We start from the raw sequence: 18,901 nt of genomic DNA, 5'->3' as shown, positions 1-18,901 counted from the left end.
CCCCTGAGTCTAAGGAAGCTCTCATAATTATGGCTAAGGGTTTGTTTACTTTCTTTGCTGCCTCTTTTAATATAACTGGATAGATCCCATCCACCTCAGGAGCCTTTCTTATGTTTATCTTCAACAATTTTTGATCCATTTTGCTCTCAGATATTACAAAATCATTTAGCTCACAGCCAGAGTTTAATTCATCTCTGGCATTCTCTTCCCTGAATTACTCCTCATGTGTGAATGTACATGCAAAATACTCATTTAGTTTGTTAGCCACCTGAGCAGGATCATCAACATTTGAACCATCGATATCAAATAGACCAACCTGTTTAATCCCCCTTCCTTTCTAGAGTTTATAAAAGTAAAGAACTCTTTGATGTTTTTCTTTTCATCCTTTGCCAAAGATTTCTCGTAATCTGCCTTTGCCTGCCTAACCTCCTTTTTGACTTGGTTACAGACCAGCTTATATCTATCATAGACCTCTGTGTCACCTGTTAATTTATATGTATCCCATGCATTTTCTTTTGTGCCATATGCCTAATTAGTTCATCTGACATCCATTTAGGCCTAAACCTTAAACAAAATTTCTTAGTTGGTATGAAAAGCCCAGTAGGTTCGAAGATTAATTCTTTGAATGCTTCCCATTTTGAATTTGCCGTTGGTAACATCATCAGTTGGTCCCACTGTATAGAATTTAAATATTGTCTCAGTCCATCGTAGTCGCCTTTACGAAAGCAATAACCCTTCCCTTTACCCCTAATGGTAGTTACCTCTTTGAGTAAACCCTACTTTAGCACACTGTGATCACTGTCACCTAGTGGTTCCTCTATCTGCAGATTCTTAATGCATGAAGAATCACTACTGATAATCAGATCAAGAGTATTGCTCCCTCTTGTTGCCTCACGAACATGCTGATGTAGAAAACAATCATCCAATAAATTCACAAAAGCCTTGCTAGTGTGCGAGTGAGCAACCCACAAATTCCAGTCAATATCTGGGAAATTAAAACCCCCCATTATAAGACTCTGATTTACTGGCCCACTCTATTTCCCTGTACAGTTTATTATTATACTCATCAGAGTCATTAGGCCTATATCACACTCCTACTCTCAATTTTGCTCTCCCAATGCCTATCTCCCACCAAACTGACTCGACACTGCACTGTCCACCCATGTCGACTGGCTGTACTTCATTGGATTTTATGTGTTTCTTAACTAATAGCATAACCCCTCCTCCCTTCCTGTGCTGTCTACCCTTTCTGTACACATTGTACTTCCTCAAATTCCATTTCTACACTGCTTATATCTGTGTGACTCGACGTCTCTGATATCCCAACAAAATTTGCCATTGGTGTTCTGAGCAATACCTCAGATTCATCAAATTTATTTACCAAACTCATAGCATTGGTGTACACGCAATTATACATGCACCTGTTCCTATTCTTAGCTACCCGAACACAGCCCATGCATTTACTTGTTCCGCAATGACTCCCAGCAGTCTCTGAAATCCCTAACACCTTGTTTTCTAGGATGCTGCTGCACATCCCAATAGAAACAGTGCAAGAATCACTTTCACCTCTACCAGCGGCTAGTGTTAATCTATTAGTCCCGGTAATCCCCAATCTAGCAGTATTCCGACCCAACTAACACTCCTCGATAGCATCAGTAATATGTAAGCAGCAGTAAGTAATATGTAATGTGCTTCAAAATGTTTTTTCGCTTAAAATTTTTTAATAACTTTCGTCCCAAAGATATGTCTGTAATTCTCTTATCACTTTACTGCGTTATGTTTCGGAATATGCTTGATGAAATACTGTTTCCAAAACGCATAGATGGAGACTGTCTCTAGAATTTTAAGATTATAGAAGGGTTACAAGTAGGTAGGGACTGAAATTTTGTTTATAAAAGCAAGGGCTTTCGACAGGTCCATTATCGAATTTGACAGGGAGCATATTGCAACAGAGAGGGTCCATTAACCAGGAACATTTCATTTGTTATTAATTCCATCTCATTATGTGGTTAATAAAATTGGCTTTCAATATCAACATGTCAAGTGCTTTATAACTTGACATTTCCTCGAAACTTTTAAATATTCATTTCCTGGTATCATTCTTATTTTCTTGTATATTATCCAGAGTACCATCCATACATTTAATTATATTATGTAGGGCTTTCAATCGTCTCAGAAATAAACACTTGCCTCATGATGTCTCATTAGAGATTATTCGTTTTTAGTGTTGCATAACCAGCCTGTATATCTTATAAAATGTCAAAAAATATATGAAAACGATTCTGTTGTAATCATTTTATAAAATTAGAGAGGAACTAAGCATAAATGATATCCTCATAAATAGTTTTTCTCTTTTACAAAGCCATAATTATTCTTAAAATATCTCTAAACACTGAACTTTGTATGAATATTATTAATTGCAAGAAATTTATGAGCAGCATAACTTAGTAATAATGTTTATCAGAGATGCCATCATTCCAGAAGAGATATTGTTCTTCATAGACTTGTAATTTAAGGAATAATAACCTTCCACATAAGCACGGAAATAAAATAATCAAATTTAATTTACATTTTCTCAAAATCATGATAACTTCGCCTACTAATTAACTTATTTATCCTTCGTTAATCGTGATGGTACCAAGAGCAGAGTTGAGATATCATTGTTTTTAATTTGTGCGAGCAAAATGCTCCCGAAGGACAACTTTTATTAAGCATTCGATCACAGAAAGGATATAAGAACGTACTTGGCTTTCCACTTGTTTCACTTCGACTTTTCTGCTCCACTGAGCAACCCATTTGGAATCTGTGCCGTCTTATTTCCAATCCTCCCAGTTTTTGAATGTACCGCACACCAAATTTAGTAGAAAAATAATCTCTCATCAATATTCAAGATCAGTAATTAATCGCATTAAAATGGAAAATAGAATAATAATGCTTGCAATTATTTCCTGTTTGCTGCTCGTATTATCAGTTACTGATGCCGATAATTGTAAAACGATTTGTGAAAATGCGTTTCAGGGATGGTATGGTGGTTGTCACTGCGGATATATTTTCCCCTATGGTAAACGAACTCACAGGTAAGTAGCCTTCCAAAAAGTTCAATATCTTCCTTTACAATACCTTTATTTTAAACTAAGGAATAACATTGGGAAAATGGGAAACACTGATTTTGTTAAGTTTCTAGAAAATGCAGAATATAAAATTCCTAAAAATGAAAATCAAGAATACATCTACAGGTATAAATCTTTCTTTTAATTTATATTCATATATGGATGATTCCGTGAAAAGGATGCCATGCCCCAATTCATTTCCATAAGGCATTCTAGACATTTTAAATAAGAGTCTGGTTCCGAAGTATCCTCTAGTTATAGAATTTTCTCGACTGTGCTGAAGGCTATGTGGAACAGCATTACAGTACGTCATAAAAATGAATTTTGGGACTATTGCAACAGTGAAATTCCTCTCTGCGTGTTCAAAGGTGTATCTCGACTCTTTAATATAATGGGCCAGTAAATCAGATTGTGCTATAATGGAGGATTTTAACTTCCCAGATATTGACTGGAACTTGTGGATTGGTCACTCGCACGACTTCTGTGGATTTATTGGATGATTATTTTCTGCAGCAACATGTTAGAGAGGGAACCAGAGAGGGTAATGTGGGTAATACTCTTGATCTGGTTATCAGCAGTGATTATTCGTGTATTAAGAATTTGCAGATAAAGGAACCACTAGGTTGGAGTGATCACAGTGTACTAATGTGGGATTTACTTAAAGATATAATTACCATCAGGGGTAAAGGGAAGGATTTTTGCTTTCGTAAAGTTGACAACGGTGGTCCGAGACAGTATTTAAATTCTATACGGTGGGACCAACTGATGATGTTACCAACGTTGAATTCTAAATGGCAAGCATTCAAAGAATTAATCTTGGAGGCTACTAGGCTTTTCATACCAACTAAGAAATATTGTACAAGTTTAGGCCTAAATGGATGTCAGATGAACTAATGAGACTAATGAGACTCCAAGCAGAGAATAAAAATGCATGGGACGCATATAAATTATCAGGTGACACAGAAGTCTATTGCAGATATAAGCTAGTCTGTAACCAAGTCACAAAGTCAAGCGAAGGCAGATTACAAGAAATCTTTGGCAAAGGATGCTAAGAACAGCAAGGACTTTTTTACTAATATAAACTCTAGAAGGAAAGGGATGAATTAGATTGGTCCACTTGATATCGATGGTTCGACTGTTGATGATCCTGCTCAATTAGCTCATAAACTGAATCAGTATTTTGCATCTACACATGAGGAGTTACTAAGGGAGGAAAATGCCAGAAATTCATCAAACTGTAAGAGGGTGCTTAATGATTTTGTAATAGCTTGGAGCAAAGTGGAGGGAAAATTGTTGAAGTTAAATATAAGAAAGGCACCTGGGATGGATGGAATCTATCTAGTTGTATTAAAAGGTGCGGAAAAGGAAGTAAGCAAACCCTTAGCCATGATTATGAGAGCATCCTTGGACTCAGAGGAAGTGCCCACGGACTGGAGATGTAAATTTTTCCCCAATTGACAAAGGTGCATCTAAAGGTGACACGAGTAATTACATACCAGTTAGTTTAACTTCCGTTCTGGGGAAAATAACGTTCTGGGGAAAATAATGGAATCACTTGTTAAAGATGCATTGCAGGATCATCTAGACAAGACTGCAGCAATAATTCGGACACATGGGTTTGTTAAGGGAAAGCCTTGTCTGACAGATTTGATTGGATACTATGATATGGCTACAAATGAACTGGATGCAAAATATAATTTTGATATCATATATTTGGATTTCAAGAAAGCTTGTGACACTGTTACGCATGGAAGACTGCTGTACAAATTGGAGCAGAATGGGTATTAAGGGTAAGTTGCTATAATGGATAAAAGGGTGATTGAGTGGAAGAAAACAGAGTGGTAACCAATGAACACTGCTTTTCGTGGACTAATGTTATTAGTGGAAACTTCCAGAGTTCGGTGTGTTGGGTCCACTGTTGTTTTGTATATTTATCGATGATATTGATGAAGGTATATCAGGCTTAATGTCGAAGTTTGCAGATGATACAAAGGTTGGCAGGGTTGTTAATGACAATAATGACAGTGTGCTACTGCAACAGTATCTAGAAAATTTGAGCAGATGGGCTGAGAAGTGGAAACTGAAGTTTAACATTGACAAATGCAAAATACTGCATATGGGTAGAAGTAACCCCAGAGAAACGTACCAACTCTGTGGTACTGCACTTAGGATGGTAGAAAATGAAAAAGATCTAGGAGTAATTGTGCAGTCAGATATGAAGTTTTCTGTGCAAAGCAGACAAGCTGCCAGAGGTGGTCATGAGGTATTGTCAATGATATACAGGAATTTTTCTAGTAGCGAAAAGGATGTCATTATCCCTTTGCATTATCCCTTAAATTCTTCAAATTGCAGCGGCTGGAGACTTGGCACCTGTGAGGTGTATAAGGCCTTTAATGGGTTGAGCCCGCTGAATTCTGGTGGGATTCTTCAGCTTGCTCAGATTCTGAACTCGAGGGGACATAAATTAAAATTTAGGAAAGACAGTTGTAGAATAGATGTGCGGAAATTTGCTTTTAGCCAGCGTCTGGTTAATTGCTGGAACCGACTTCCATCTGTCGTTGTGAAAGTTGGTAAATTTAAATAAATTCAAGGAGGAACTGGGCAAACGTTTAGAGGGAATGGATGTGTGAATTTTTTTTTTTCTTTTTTGGCTGATGCTACATAAGTTCATACACTTGTTTTCTTGCATCACATACCTTCATTACTACTACTACTACTACTACAGCCTACTACTGCTACTTTACTTGTGAGAATTCTTGATGCCTTGCTGAAAGATCAGGAGATAAGTGCGGCCGTCCATCAGGATACCTTCCATGACAATAACCACGATAGTGATCCCTTCACTTGAGATCAGAGAGGCGATGATGTGTTTTTTGTTCTCTTCAAGTGTTATATCCACGTTCTCTGGTTTACTGAGGTCGAAGAGATGAGGACATTTTATATTATCTCGCCGCTTAAGAAATCAATTCCGAGAGTGAATCTTGTATAGTATTCGAAATACATGATGCAGAAAATGAAAAATTACACTATGATTCTGTTATCCAAGATGCCCCGGGACGAAAGAATGAGTAGAACTGGGTTGTGTCTACATTCATTCGCCCAACCCTATTGATTCAATATATCACGCCATTTTACAATTCAAATTACACTATTATAGCTCAATATACCTTGACTCATCAGGCTTACAGATTGTGTTTCTGAAAGACTGTATCAAGGTACATTCACAGGATATTATTTCTTTATAACAAGCATTCCTTAGGGATCGCTATTAGATCTTCATTGTGAAGCAGATGTATGAATCCCGTAATCTGAGGACGAAAATCCTTTTTAATGTAAATTATAAAGTTTTATAGTTCGTGTTATGATTTAAACCAATGCCATCTTAAAGAACCCTTATCTTAGTTGTACTAAACTAGCTGAAAAGAATAATTTTAAAGTCAACAAATAAGTGTTGCATTATGATGTTTGTGACCAACTGAAAGTTTGCAAGAATTTTAATGACTTTATACACTGAGTGGCCACTCTGTTAGTACACCTATTCTTGTCATGATGGAGCACTTCTTTAGTAATATCATCACGTGTTCGTACAATGTGATATAAAACAGGGCCCTCGTGGGTAACAGCTGGTATAATCACTGTCCTCCCCACACTGGGTGGAAAAGACCTGAGTTCGAATCCCGTCATTGACGCGAGGAATTTTTACGGGTATTTTTCACAAAGTGGCTGAGCCTGTTTCAAGCGAGGGTAGTAGGGTATCAAAAACAGCAAATCGACCACAGAACACACACACACACACTTATTGTACTCGATGCAATATGGCCTCTATCAATAATTTCCAGGCACTTCAAACTTTCTGCAATGCTGTTTTTAATCGTAAATGAAAATAAAATTCAAGTTCTTGAATAACTAGCAATCTTGTTAGTTATTCAAGAATATGCGAAGAAGGTTTTAAGAGACTTTGCATTTTTCTGGCTTATCCTTTATTAAGACATATTTTCTACTTTATTTCTTCTTCTCCTGCCATACCTATTTTCCCATTTTTGTCTGGCTATCAACTTGTAGTTCGCAACGAGACAAAGGTGCAGTGAGATAAGTAAAGGACAGAGTAGGGAAGATAATTCCACAGAAATGAGAAGGGTGGGAAATTATTGCTTTCACACCTAAAGTAGTGATATCGCCCAGCTTTTAGGAGACCACGCGCACCCTGCCACGTTGCATTTTTTCACGGACAGAAACGGGATCTTCCAAGACGATAATGCGCCTTGTCATTGGGTCCTCACTGTGCACGAGTGGTTAGAGGAACACACTGATAGATATCACCCATCTTGTCTGGACTCCAAATTCGCCTGACCTCAATTGATGTTTTGGAACAGGAAGTGAGACATGTGGGCACGCAACCATCATCCTCTCCGATACTGTGGAAAGACATGCTGCAGACATCTAGTGGAATCAATGCCTAGGGTAATAGCGGCTGTTATTCATACGAACGGTGGGCCGACACAGTATTAGGTAGATGGTCATAATTCAGTGATCAATCAGTATATATATATATATGTCTGTATCTATTTATATATGTCGCTTTACTCTTTTATATTTTATTTTATCTGCTATATCTCTGTATTTATGAAGTCCTTTATTCTAGTGTTGTGCCTTTCGATGAAACGTTTCGCATTCAGGCATTTATTCAGTCAGAACTGCAAGATCGAAAGTGAAACAAACCTTAAAAGTAAGTAATTCTGTGCAACATATACTAATCAATATTTCAATTTTCTTTATTGAAAACTCGCGATAGATTCATCTACTCTTTCGGTTTCTGAATTATTTTAGAAAATAAACATTTCCTCCTTCCTCAATATAAATTTGTATAACAAAACATCTTTAAGAAATTTTATAAAAAAAATCCAATAGGATTTATTAGTCTGCAATTTATAAATAGATGTCTGATAGAGTCTAGGTATACTTTTGCCAGAAATGGAGCCCAAAAGCAGACCAGGTCCATGGGAAACGTAGCTATAGTGAGCAATGAAGCCTTCTTGGCTAACTAGATGGTTATAATTTGTCCTCCCATCCCTTAGGGGCAAGCCTGGGTCGATCCTTGTCGCTTTACGAGGAGCATTCATAGCTTATTCTTTCATGCTGTTGTTTTAATATTTATCATTAATAATTCTATTTCATATCGCACTTTCGGATATTTTAGAATATTAATTTTTGATATTTTTGATTAATGAAAAGTATACAATTTCTCTGAGTACAAAATTATTTTTGTTATTTTTAACTAACTCTTGGTGAGGGGTAATTATAACCATGCATATTTATGCAAATTGAGTAAATTTAAAGAAAAAACGATGTTGAGTATATATTTTAATAGTGTATAGTGTGTTTAGGGTCTAACGGCACCAGGGGTTTCCCCCATCTCCGCGTAATGTACATTGTGGTGTGATACAGAACACTGTAGAGGCCAGAGGTTTAAAAGTGTATGGATATTGTGGTGTGTAATATTTTGTGCCGTTGTTCATCTGGTCTTTTAGCCGTTGGGTCTCAAATGAGACCCACCGTTGCCCACACTAAACCTCGTGGAGGCAGACCAGGTACACCAGTATTTTAGAAATTTACTATTTACTCTGGCAGGTCCTGCCACCTAATTTCCTGAGATTTCAGTGGCTAGGACCTAAAAAAAAAAAAAAGTGGAGGGGGGGAGAAACGCTAGAAATTGGGTCAGGCCGAAAGAGATATAAGTTATATGGGTTACAGTTCATTTTTTTTTTTTTTTTTAAATTTTAGTGTGGGGCTTGTGTAGTTTTGGCAAGGGTAAAACGCTAGTCGCAAGATAGCTAGAGAGGGAAGGGAGACTGAAGACTGGGGGGTGAAAGACAGAAATATGGGGTCAATAGTGAAGATAACCCCAAAAGTCGGCGGGGAAGGCCCATGCCTCACCAGGTGAAGATAGGGGATGGTAGGGAGGAGAGGCTGCAGAGTAACCATTCCCTGCCAAGGGAAGGAAAAGAAAGTGAACCGAGTAAGGGTACCGGATTCAGATCGCCTAATGATGTTTCGGCAGCAAACTCCACAATGTCTTTGTCAGGTCTTCGTATGCCATTCCTGGGACATGTTGTCCCGTCCGTGTGAGTGGTCAAGTTCAAATAATGACTCCAGTTTAAGCCAGTGGTCAGATCCAGGTTAAGTTAATAATTAGTTGTTCTTCAAATTGTAGCTGTTAGGTTTTTGTTTGGTTGACACATCTAAGGATCTTTATTGTGGATGACGAGTGGTTAGTTGTGTGAAAATTCTGCTAAGGTTGTGGGTATGTTATTCTTCTAATAAAAAGATCCTGCGCAAACTGCGTTAAGGCTTTATAGTTGTCCTCGCTCTCCAGGAGATATTGTTTTTGGTTTATTGGCGAGAAACGTATTCTAGTTATTAAGAGGCAGCGGAGGTCTTCGTATAGTTGGCAGTGGTGCATGAGATGCTCCCACGTCTCTGGCTGTCCACAGTGGCAGAGAGGGGTGTCACTCAATCCGAAACTGGAGAGTTTTGCTCTTATTGCGCCATGTCCCGTGAGCAAGTAAGATGTCAGCAGTCCCGGTGAAAACCAGTTTGGGCTTTTGGGAAACACTAGTTGATTATCCAGTATGAATCTTCGGGTGACTTCCCCTTTTGTCGAAGTCGTCCAGCGGGTTTGCCAGGCCTGCTGTAGGTGGGTGAGAAGGTGTTTTTTCTCGAGTTTACGATCGTTCGCCGGATCAGTTGTGTAGTCTAGGCAGGTGATTGCTTTGCCTTTGGATAGTTGATAAAGCAACCCACAGCGGACGATCTCCAGGTCCAGGGGGAGAGCGCCCAAGAGGACCTGGAGGGCGAGGGTGCTTACAGTACAGCAGGCTCTCGAGATTGTCAGTAGGACTGAGCGTTGAATTGTCTCTAGCTTCCTTTTGTTTACTGCTGTTACCGCCTTGTGGAACCAGACTCATGATGCGTATGTTATTGCTGGTAAGAAGACTGCCTTATAGAAGAGGGCTAGGGTCCTCTTCTTAAGCCCCCAGTCGCGACGAGTGACTCTAGCTATTAGTGCGGAGTATTTTTTGATTTTGCTTCGGAGATAAGTAAGATGGGGTGTGAAGGATAGATTTTTATCCAGCAGAATACCAAGATATTTAAGTTCGGTGGAAAGCTTAATTGTTGTTTCCTGAATCTTTATCTGGGAAGGCCTTCTGATATTGAGAGAACCTTTAAGTAGGATGGAGCAGGTTTTTGTTGGGGATATCTTTAAGTGGTTTTGGGTGGCCCAGTCTTGTAGGATATTTATAGCACGGTTTGCAGAGATCTCTAGTTGAGTTCTTGAGTCTGCCGCCAGCATCAGGATCAGGTCATCCGCATAGGCCTGTGACCTCACATTACCAAGGTCAAGAAAGGTTTAGAAAGCTGTCGAGCACCACGTTCCAGAGAAGTGGGCCAAGTACTGAGCCTTGTGGGCATCCTCTGTAGACTGGTCGTGTGACTGAACAGTACGGAGCACTGACGGTTACTGTTCTGTTTGCAAGATAGGTTTTTATACAATTGTACAAATTAGCTGGTAGTTTTGCTTTCCGGAGTCTGCCGAGGACGTTTGGCCACCAGAGGGAGTCAAACGCCCCGGCAAAATCCACTGAAATGACAAGGAAGTATTTATGGCTGGTAGTGGTAGCTGCTTTGACGATATTCTCTAAGGCGTCCACCGTGGAGCATCCCCTTCTAAAGCCGTATTGGTTGTCAGAGTGAAGGCCAGCCTTGGAGTAATGAATTTCTATTCTATTGCTTAGAAGATGTTCTAGGAGTTTGCTTAGTATGGATAGAAGAGCGATGGGCCGGTATGACTCGGGAAGGTCTTGTGGTTTTGTCGGATTCTTCAGAATAAGCCTTAATTTTGCAGATCTCCATATTGCTGGGAAATGGCCTGCTTCAAGGCAATGGTTGAAGAGGTTTAGGATCTCATTTGGGATGGTTTCAACAGCCTTCTTTACGATCTCGGGCTCCAGCATATCTTCTCCTGGAGGTTTCTTGTTTTTTATTTTTGCTGCAGCGGTGTCCACTTCCTTAGTGAAGCTGTCTTCCACTTGGGCCGTGGTGTATGTGCTGTTTTCCTCACATAGTAGTATTTGCTCTGGGGTGCTTGGTGGCATGTGTTGATGGAACATGGCGTCAAGGATGTTATTTATAGATTCGCACCATGTTTTTGTATACGTGCCTTGTGGCGTCTTGGTGGCTGGGATGACTTCTCCCCTGGGGAGTTTGTTTGTGATTACTCTGTAGACCACTCCCCATGGAGTAGAATTTCCAACTGTGGAGACTAGGTGCTCCCAGGAGCGCTTCTTCCTTTGTTTAATCAGGGCTGTGTATTCATTTCTTGCCGTTCGGTACTGCTGCTTGAGATACTCTACTTCCGCTTCCGGTCATGTCCGTCTTGCGCGTTGAAATAATGTACTCTAAACCTAAATACTATATTGTATGCTTAGCGAGTATTGTATAATCTATTTGTGTATATAATATTGCAGTAAATTAACGCTGGCATTTTTTTTGATTTCAGGTAAAGAAAATGAAGGTGGGTCTTCTGTATCAATTCGAGACTGTTAACATGTTTCTTTCTTCATGTCTTTCTATACCAGTTCAAGACTGTTTCACATGTTTCTGTCTCCCCACCAAAATTGTTATTTCAAATATAAAGAGAAATAAATAATCCTATCAAATCGTGGAAATTTTATTTTTGATTTATACCAAATAATATATTTTTAAAATCTTTTCTGTTTTTAATTGAATTTTTAATTGAATCATTCTGTACAGAACATTCAGAACGTGCAGGTTGTACTGAATGTTCTGTACAGAATGATTCAGTACAATTTGATTCAGTAAATTTGAGCTGCCAATAAATTTTATTAAGTTATTATTATTATTATTATCATCAGTTTATTTCTCTTAGGAGAACACTCGGTTACAGCCACTGGCTAGAGGGTGTTCATACATCATATACAACTATGTTACAAAATATACATCTATGTTACAATTATAAAATACATGAAATACATAATATCTGATTTACAAGTACACTTTATCTGCAATATAGAATATTTGAGTTATTAATTACTCGCAAAGGCTTTTACTACTGTAAACTGGTAAGAACATAATTTCATATTTCAAAGTTCATATTTTAAAGTACATAATTTCAAAGTTCATATTTTAAGAACCCATCGTAAAGATATGTAAACCTTTTCTGAGTCTGAAGATTACTGTAACGGTTTAAAAGGCGAGTTTCGTATTTTGTGATTAGTTCCTTCTCAGGACTACCATTTCAATGGCTTCGTGTGAATGGAACCAGGATTCATTAGTATACTGTATTTACTTTAATAATACTCATCCCTGCGTTAAAAGTTCTGTCTTGGAATACAGAAAATGGAGAGATTTTAAAATGGCTATTATTAAATTAGTTCAATGGCTGTATTGAAATATGACCTTACAACTTTTACTATTGTGCATTATACCGTATATGTTAGAAAATTCTGGAGGGAGACTATATTCTTTCTCCAAAGACTATCATCGAAGCTGTTGGTGAATAACATCGATTACATTATTTACATTTTAGATATTGAGGCAGTGGTTTCCCCCCCCAAATCACCCCTTGAAGCTTAAAACTCTACAAGCATTCTTAAACATTACACTTTAAAATAACCGTTATGTGTTTCCACGGTTTAAGTTGAGAATCCGCCTATGCCCCGATTAAGAATCACTAGAGTATAGCAATCCAATATCAACAAGTTTCGTCCGGCTTCCCAATGTTCAAACTTCTCAAATTACTCGTACTACTGTACTATTGGCTTCAACAACTTGAAGTCTTTAGGATTACTGTAAAAAAGTCGTGCCAGGGAAAGTTATAAAATATCTGGAGACAAACATAAAATGTACTTTGGAGCAGGATTCCTGGAAACCAAAAAAAAACTAGAAGCTGCTCTTCATTTAGTAATGGAGTGCATATTTTTGAGCCTATTAGTAGTGATAAATATATAAATTAATTAAATAAATGAAATTTTCTGTTTATATTCCGGAACGACCGCATAAGTTCAGAAGACTTCACAATATAGAGACAGAATACAAGAGTATTCGACCATATTTAGTAGTCATGCGGCTTCAAACACTGTCACTCAAAGCACGTGCACTTTCGTACTCCTATTCTTGACCACTCGGCTACAGCAGCCTTGTAATGATGCAAAGAAAAGAAAACTACTTCATTTTCTTTTCTTTTCCTCTAATATTTTGTCTGATTCTTCCATAAATTTATTCGAAGTATCCACTACCACAACACCGGATGAAAGTGTGTAGTTTGAATAAATTTAAGGAAGGATTAGAAATATTATTGAAGGAGATCGAAAGATGAGGCGAGGCTGGAAAATGCTTCTTACTAGGACTGAAGAAACTTTTATCAGCTTTCTTTTCGTGTCGGGACCTAGTTAGCTAGAATAAAAGAAAGCATCATAGCATAATGTGCTACTATATTATAGCTATGCATGTATGATGCACAAACTGACTTGAATATTAAAACTATTCCAACATTAAAGATAAATTGCTCTTAGTCTGAGCCCAGTTAATTCTAAATTTATTCAGAGGAAATATATGGCGCTCTTAATACAATGCCTTTAATTTCCAGAATAAATCCAAAACAGATTTCTTAGAATTTTGAGAATTTTTTCTTAAAAGTCTGCATTTCAAACACGGATACTGTTTTGTACACTATTTAAATAGCAGTAGAAGTGGGACCACACCTTTTATAGAATCGAATATTTGTGAGAATGGAACTGGACCCGATTAGAAGAGGAACCACAATCATTGAATTATTAGTGGCATATCCATTGTCGACCAGTGAAAGGATGAATGGTGTTTATCTGTATTTGTTCTTCTATACGATTCTTTATCTTTTATTTTTATTCTTAAATTTGGATTTTTCAATCTCTCATAATGTCGAAAATAGTGGTAAGCTTTAATTTCTCCAAAGAAACTAAACTTAGTAATCATTGCATTCTTTTGTTTATTCAACTCGTAAATTTAATTCCTGTTTCCTAAAAGAAGTTTCTCTTATTATAAATTCCATCGAACCAACATAAGGTTTCTTTGGCTCTTGATTGATGTTGAAAACTAAATGCATATCTAAGATTTGGCTGCTGTTTTTATTCATTGCTTTTGCTGATAAGAGGATTATGAATAAATCAGCTTCTTGCATATTTTATCAAATACCCAGCGGTGTTTGTAAATTTCTGTCTCAATAATGCATGCAGATTAAATTGAAAGAGAAGAATGGATCTGAGAAGACTTCCTTAATTGATATGTTTAAATTTTTTCAACTGTTATCCATTGCATTAAGTAATGGATTATAATAATTATAATCCTATTGTCGCTATAGACTCTCTGCTATCTGATGAGTGTCCAGTATGTCCCGAAAAATAGTAATAGCAGCTTCCTCCCGGCTTGAAAATAAACAACAGATTAACCTTTTGGTGTTCTCGCAAGGGCAAAAGCCAGTCGCTAGTCCCGTATCATGTTGCGTTTCATGATACGGGACTTCTCCATCATGTTGCGTTTCATGATACCACATTTCTCCATCAGCAGGGAAATGGGATATATGCTATGCAAAAAGGAATAGGACAGGGTATGCCTGCCAGGGGGTAAAAAGCAATATTGTAAACAATTATCATCTTTAAGGGTACAAAAGGTGATGTTCTTTTACCTGTTGGACTTAATCATATTAAGCATACGCACCCGGATGATTTACAGGAATGGGATACACTTGAAGAAGGCACACAAGAATATTTACTAATATTATCGAGGCAGTTCTAGGCTCGGAAAGCTGCTAGTTTTTGGGAAAGGACACAAAAAATAATATAAAGGCCACCATAAACAGAGGCGAAATTGATTGTAGCAGTACTGGGATGTACTGTATGTTACAGGCTGGAAAGGAAGGTGTGGGAAATTACAAGACTTGCTGGGGAGACTCACGGGACAAGCGAATATATGGGCTGTGTTACTAAGAGCACAAACAGACACAATTTACTAGCTTAATCGACGGGATTAGAACCCGGGCCTTTTCCACCCGGCGTGGGGAGGAAGGTGACGATACCACTGTGCTACATGTGCAGACTCTGATTATCAGCAGTGACTCTTCATGTATTAAGAATCTTCAGGTAAAGGAGCCACCAGACTACCCATTCCAGAAAGATCCTCGTTTATCTGTACTTCGCCTCATGAAACAATATAAATTTCTGGGACTGGAAGAATTCTGAGATGTCCTCTGTATTGTGCTTCACAAACTTCCACAAAATTCCATACTTTCTGACGGCGTTCTAAATATTCCAAATTCATTGAGCATGCCATGTGGCCAACAGACGAAAAAGCATTGTTACTGGAAGAAGCACTTACAATCCATGAACATGAGACATGCTGAGTTTATTGTAAATTATAAAAAAATATAATTCTTTTTTTTTCTTTTCTAAATTCAGTTACTTTATAAAATGTAAAGAACAGAACAATTTTTTTATGTCCTTAATCAGTCTCATATCAAGGTTCCCCTGACACATGTAAAGGACATCGCTAGCCCTCGTGGGTAACAGTTACTAGGATCGTAGTATCGCTGTCCTCCCCAAACCGGGCGGAAAATAAATGAGTTCGAGGCCTGCCGATGAAGGGAGGAAATTTTGTGAGCCTTTTTCACATTCACAACGTGGCTGAGTTAGTCAGTCAAGGATAGCACGGTTTTTTCTTCCAGAAACTCGGTTTTTTGTTCAACAAAACAGAAAATCGACCACAGAAGATACGCAATTTACGTGATAACAATTTACGCAATTGTTATCACTCAATTTAAAATGCATGATAATAATAACAAAATATTATTGTTATCATGCATTTATTGTTATTGTTATCGTGATAACAATAAAAATGTTATTGTTATCATGCATTGGGAACAATGCGGTTTCTGTTCTTTTGTTTATTTACAAATGTTTGTGCATAAAAGAAAATCACTCTGCGAGATTATTTTATCGGCGGAAATAGGATGCGACAAACTGTCGAAAAACAAATATAATCTCTTTTAATTAGCAACAGATATCGATTTATGGTTATAGGAACGATCCACAATGGAAAGTATGGGAATTACTTGCCTTTTATTAAAAGTTTTGTCTTTTTAATTAACAGAAATTTGTCCATTCTGGTTTGCAGTAGAAGGAATTTTGTAGTTTTCAAGTCCTAATACGCTCAGACAAACAAATCTTTGGTGGAAAAATTATATTCCATGTTAGAAGACCATAACAATTAGAGGTACAACACAGTCTGCAGAAATAAAAATGAAATTCCACATTTCTAAACAGAATGTAATAGATTTTGTAAGAACATTTGTTGATTTTTGTTTTTTTTTTTTTTTTTTTGGCCAAACAGACATTTATTAAAGGCAATTTTCGTACAAAATTCAAAATTCAGAAAATTCCTGATAGGCCATTGACAATCAGGTCAATGAATAAATTTAAATTAATGGATGAGGTAATGACAATAAGAGGGGAGTTTTTTGATAGGAAAGGAAATAAATTTGAATTAATGGACCGAGGTAATGACAATAAGAGGGGAGTTTTGTGGTAGAAATAGTTGTGTTGTAGAGGCATCAGCAACTTAGGCCATATTGGGACCCGATTTGTCTGTTTTAAGGAAGAAAAACCAGCGCTTCGGAATTAAAAATCTTGATACCCCTTCTCCTGAGACCAACTCAGCTCAGCCACGTTGTAAAAAAGCCCATAATACTTCCTCATATCATCGACAGTTTCGAACACAGGTCTTTTCCACCCAGTGTTGGTTGGACAGTGATACTACCAAATGTACTGCCCACGAGGGCAATAGCAAAAGGCCAGTGTAACGTTGCGAATAATAACGTTGAGAATGTGAAAAAACACTCGAAATAATGTAATATTCCTTTGCAGGACTTTTGCAATCAACTAGTATAAAAACTAACCTTAATTTACGATATGCGTATAATTTATATAATTTACAACAGTAATACGAAAAGGTGCCATTTGTTTAGTCAATTATTGTATGGAGTCCAGTAATTTTGAAGTCCTCGTGTATTTATAGTTTATTTCTTTGGAATTCCTATTAATTATATGCCAATAGTAAATCCTGCACTATTCTATTAAAACTACTCCTGATATACAGGATGTCCCAAAAAGACTGGCCAAATTAATAAATTCATTACAAAAATAAAAAAGTTTATTGTAAACCAATATACCGTCGTGGTTCACTGTGCTTTGTTGTTGTTGTTGTTTCTGGTTACTTTATCACCAGGAACACGACCACCGGGAAAACCTGCGCAGTGTCCATCTACGCCACGAGGAGGTGGGCCATGACTAAAAGTAAATTCTTGTGGCTACCAACTATTCCGTACTGAATGAACAAAGTGACTTTGGGATCATTCAAAAAATAATAACATAAAATAAATTAATTAAAAAAAGAATAACAAAAGAACCCGCATCGACTGGTGGAGTGCATGACCAATGGATACCAGACTATCTCTTACCCAGGAAGCCCAAACTCAGGCAGAAACTCAAAAGTAAATAAATAAATAAAATAAAAAATATAGCAAAAAAATACATTGGTGGAGTGGGAAACTAGTAGGTGGCAATCCCGTGTCCAGGAGCCCAAAAAATCCCTCTAACACAATCTAAACGCCAAGAAACAAAAAAAGGAGGAGGGGATTGTAGGAAGAGGGAAAGAGTAGTTCGGTGGATAATGTCAGTTCAGCATCATCTGTGGATTATGATTGGTGAGGTCCCCTGTAGTTTAAGAATTGAAGTTCCCTGTAGCTAGATCAAAACATGAACGGTGGCCAGTAGGTGGTTGTCTAGATGAAAGTAGTTGTTTTCGGCGAAGGAAGCGAAGTCCTTAGTAGCAAAGTCCTGAAGAAGAAGAAAGTTCTCCTCTGAGCGCAGCAGAGTTTATTCTGGACCAGGAGCAATCGAAACAAAAAGGTGTGACATAGCAGCCGTAAATCTGCATACAAGTGAAAAGGAAAAGGACATATTCTCGATTTTCAGTATCGACATAAATGCAATGAATTGAATTCAACCAGAAGGGCGTTTAGTGACCTATGCTCAAATAATGAGAAATAACAAATACAAGTTTGGAGTAAACCGACGAGATACATGAGTATAGGTATAATAGTGTCGTCGGTGGCACCCAGGCTTACGTCTATCTCCACCTGTGTTCACTATATACAAAAACAAAAAAAAATCTCAACCGTATTGGTATTAGGCCTCTCTACCACCAAGGAACAGCCATCAAATAGACAAATCCACCCTGGCTCCAGTCCCTGGCACAAGGAGCTGGGCCTGGGCTCGCTATCTCATTCTGTACAGTTAAACACACTCATCCTGCACCCACCAGTGAAGTGCAAGACTGACGAGTGCCAGCACTCACGCTCCCAGGCTGCCCAAACCCGGAAACCCTCAAAAACAAAGAAAGAAAAACACACATACAAACATATAATAATTTTGCTCCTCATCAACAAAACTACAGTAAGAAACAGGAGCCTTTAGTATTAACTCTTAATGTGTAATTGCAAGGTTAATCCAGTGTCTTCTCCTCTTGAACGCGGCAACACAATATTGTTGCAATGCTTCGAATCTAAATTTACTAGCCAAGTAAGTATTTTCATTACCATGGCTAAAATCCTCAATTTGAGACATCAAACTTTCTCTTTGCACAGTATATAAATTGCAGTCATAAAGAATATGGCTTCCAGT

The 18,901-nt window shown here is 37.8% G+C and overlaps 1 long non-coding RNA gene across 2 annotated transcripts; it reads left to right on the top strand.

Moving 5' to 3' along the window:
• Nucleotides 1-2,892: 2,892 nt before the first annotated feature.
• On the top strand, nucleotides 2,893-11,780 carry LOC150080190 (uncharacterized). Of its 2 annotated transcripts, XR_016547361.1 has the most exons (3): nucleotides 2,893-3,077; nucleotides 7,753-7,836; nucleotides 11,668-11,780. It is a non-coding gene; the product is annotated as an uncharacterized LOC150080190 (long non-coding RNA). The 2 variants fall into 2 exon arrangements; XR_016547360.1 differs by lacking the exon at nucleotides 11,668-11,780.
• The last annotated feature ends 7,121 nt before the right edge of the window (nucleotides 11,781-18,901 follow it).

This window comes from Mastigoproctus giganteus, chromosome 9 (genome assembly GCF_048544385.1).
Source record: "Mastigoproctus giganteus isolate SK-2022 chromosome 9, ASM4854438v1, whole genome shotgun sequence".
Classification (NCBI taxonomy): domain Eukaryota; kingdom Metazoa; phylum Arthropoda; class Arachnida; order Uropygi; family Thelyphonidae; genus Mastigoproctus; species Mastigoproctus giganteus.
The sequence above is the reverse complement of the archived record's forward strand: the minus strand, read 5'-3'. Positions and strand labels throughout refer to the sequence as shown.